Raw genomic sequence first — 3,876 nt, 5'->3', positions numbered from 1 at the left:
ACTGAGATACATTTGGTTCCACACGGCGGAACTACCCTCATCCTCTAAGCGACGGTGCTGTGGTCACTTTGCCTCCCGCTGATTCCGGTGGCGATCCCGCGTAAGTTAAAATTACAGGTCTGGGGGTACGGGGGCACGGAATGCCCTCTGTAGTGCAGTATCAGATAGACTTCCTCTTCTGCTCACTGATAACTCGTTAACGCGCTTTTCGGTGATGCACTGCCGGATAGGGCATTTAAACGGCGTCTCCTTCAGCTTGGAAGGGGACATCAGCGATTTTTCCGAGGGTTTGTGGGGCCCTGCACCGAATTGAACGCGGACCAAACGCGAATATGCTAATATCCTGCAGGGTAGTCAACGGCAGTTCTTCACTCCGTTTCAATGGCTCTCGTTGTGTCTGAGTCAGAGTGAGTCGGAGTCAGTGCTGTCTCGCCTGTTGCGTGTCTCATAATAGTTCACTGGGGTGCGCTGTTTTAGGGTGATTGTGGAGCGGCCAGAATCTTCCGGGTATAACAGAGAGAGAGAGTTGGTGGGAGGGGGGAGAGAGAGAGTGGGTAGGGTGGGGGAAGAGAAAGATAGAGGGCGCGCTCGCAAGAGACGGTTGCAGAGAGAGAGAGAGAGAGAGGTGGGGGGAGGGTAGAGAGAGAGGGAGAGAGAGAGTTGGGAGGTTGGGGGAAGAGAAAGACAGAGGGCGCACTCGCAAGAGACGGATGGAAAGAGAGAGAGAGAGAAAGACAGAGGGAGAGAGAGAGAAAGAGAGAGAGAGAGAGAGAGAGAGAGAGAGAGAGAGAGAGAGAGAGAGAGAGAGAGAGAGAGAGAGAGAGAGAGAGAGAGAGAGAGAGAGAGAGAGATTGCATGAAATAATAAACAAATGGAAACACATAACAGTACCTGGTGAACTCAGGTAGTCCGACGTGGGTAGAGAGTCGAAAGATCGAAAGGCCCTTCCAAGCTCATGTCCCTAAACTCGAACGTCCGATCACGTATGACCAAGCACCAGTCAAGGGCCGTCCCTTTCACCTTTGTGTTTAGTCATGGAAATAATACGTCCTCTCCGCCGGACGGGATTAAACATGGTAAAGGGCATTTGTATTTTTCTTTGCGGTACCGTTAGGAGGTTGAAGTCCGGATCCTAAGTGCTGATCAAATTCGAGTAAGCTGTCCGATAATCCGCGGTAATTTCTCATTCTGACTGATCTGAGATTGTCTCATTTGGCCCACGGTGTTGTTCATCGCTTCGGCGTTCTTCACAGAGATATATATCAAAACAAATAAACGAAGAGATAGACAGAGAACCGAGATACGAGCCGTGAGAAATTCAGGAAGAATTACAGTGAGGGAAAAAAGATACGGAGAAACGGAAGGATGGAAGGAGAGAGGGAGAGCGAAAGAGTGAAATAAAGAAAGAAGAGAATGCAATCGTTACGCGTCTCTCGCTGAGAAAGCGATATAGAAAGTCATGAGGAGACAACGACGATTCGACAGAGTATTACTGACGCATGTCTGGATTCAGATTAGTTAAAAGAAGCAGGGGGCGTGGCCTTCTGTGTCAGCAATGGCCATTTGCGGCACTGAAATACAAAGACACATATCCAGATAAATAAATAAAGAGATAGACCGATCAGAAAGTTAAGAGCCGAGAGAGAATCAGCAGGAACTTTAGTCAGGAAGGTGCAGAGAGAGCGAGAGATAAAGGGTGGGGGGAGGGAGAGAGAGAAAAAAAGAGGTGGGAGAAAGAAAGAAAGAAAGAAAGAAAGAGAGAGACGGAGAGAGAAATAGAGTCCCTAGACAGCAGCTTCCTACCTGCACTCTGCTCCGTCTGTGCCAATAATTACAGAGAATTTTTCCAAATGATAACACTGGAATAGGGGATCTCCTTTCTTCGCCAAACACCAAGCACATGACAGGAACCATGACTATTGATCTGCCTGTTTCTACTGTCCGACTCCCATTCAATTTCAACGTTTACTTCCACATTTAAATCCACCATGGTCAACAAATGAAGCGAGAGAGGGAGAGAGAGAGAGAGAGAGAGAGAGAGAGAGAGAGAGAGAGAGAGAGAGAGAGAGAGAGAGAGAGAGAGAGAGAGAGAGAGAGAGAGAGAGTGAAAGATAAGGGAGAGGCGATTACACAGAGTCAATCACCACTTGTCTATCGATCGGAAAGGGAGAAAGGGATGTGGAAAGTCAAGAAGGGGCAAATATGATTCGGCAATGAATTACTGCGCATGCTTCGATTCCGATTGGCCAAAAGGAACAGGGGGCGTGGCCATCCGCATCACCAATGACCATTCAGGTCACTGAGTTACATGACAAGCGGGACTGAAGTGAGTGGATTCACTGCTCCTGAACACAACACTTTCACTTGGAGAGGAATAAACCTCCAGGGAAGAAGTTGCTGTTTCGCCAATTGATCCTGTCCTTCCACTGTGTGGGAAATTTTATAATACTTTTTCCTGTCTTTTCCCTCGGTTAATCCTCAATTCCTCTGGTCCTGTGCCTTTTCTGTTTCGTTCTGCGCTTTACTCCGCACATTTCCATCCTCACTTTGATCTTTCTTCGTCGAATCCATGCCTACCGCCACCCGAAAATACCCCAGCGTCAATCCCCCCTTCTATACACCGTCGTTCTCGCAGTCCTCATACTCACCTCTTTTCACTCCCACTCTCTTCCTCAGATGTGACCCCGGTGACGATCCGCCAGATTCCAGCTTTCTCCAGTCCTACCGGCCGGGCTGTGACGCTGAACTGTACTGTCGAGGGGAGTAGCAACCAGGCTGATAGAATGTTCTGGTACAGACAATACCCGGGACAGGGGCTCGAGAACTTGTTCTACTCTACATATGCCGGCACCGTGGAACCAAAGGGGTCGCTGTAAGGCTTTACCGCAGAGCGGCCGAGCAGGTACATCTTCAGGCTGAGCTCCGTCGGCTTGGAGGCGAATTCGTCGGCCGTGTACTTCTGTGCCTGGAGTGATCACAGCGACTGGGTCAGACGGAGGAGCTGAACAATAACCTCACCGGCTTGATGTCAGTCTGAGCGTGGGTGTGAACATGTCCGACAGGTGGCGCTGCGTTGCTGCCACTGAGAGAAATAAAGGACGACGATATCGCACCTGCTCTTGTCATGTATTTCTCTTGTTAGGCATTAAAATGGCTGAAGCGATTGGACACAGATATCTTTGACCCGTTCTTCTTTGTTGCTCAGATAAAAGCTTCCGATGATCAGACAATGTGTGCGGTGTGATATGATCAGGAACAGTGGGAGTTCGGTGTAGAAGGATAGGACATACACAGTGAATGGTGTGAAGTGATGACGAACACGAGGACCTGGGGTGAACAACCTGTCCCACGCTCAGTTGGTTGAGCTCTCAGGGACTTCAGGAATGGAAATCTTTCACGCACAACAGAAGCCTGTCGTCAGCAAAAAAAACGGTGAGCCGACTTTCATGAAGGAAGAGGCTTTCACTCAGACGGCATGGTGTTGTTATTCGTCAGAATAGATGGCGCAGGCGTTTCTCGTTCATTCTTCCCTTAACGTTCAAATGAGAGAAATTAGATTGAGACCTCGCCCATTTGCCCCGTTACCCATCACTGTGGGCACCTCCTCACCCACACCTGAGGGATGACAATCTTTCGAATCGGGACAGGTTCAAGGAAGGGGCGGGGCTGACTGCTGCTTGCGCAAAACAACATTACGTCACTGGGATACGTAACAAACGGGGTCTGAGTGAATGGATTCATCTCTGCCGCACGCACCGCGATCATCACTGAGAGGTTAAACCCACCAAGGAAGATGTTGCTGTTACTGCTCTTCGTCCTCGCCTTCCGCTGTGAGTGAAATTTCACATGTATTCTTTTTTTCTGCTTTTGCCTTCG

This window comes from Hypanus sabinus, unplaced genomic scaffold, assembly GCF_030144855.1.
Source record: "Hypanus sabinus isolate sHypSab1 unplaced genomic scaffold, sHypSab1.hap1 scaffold_906, whole genome shotgun sequence".
Taxonomy (NCBI): Eukaryota; Metazoa; Chordata; class Chondrichthyes; order Myliobatiformes; family Dasyatidae; genus Hypanus; species Hypanus sabinus.
Note: the sequence above shows the minus strand (reverse complement) of the source record.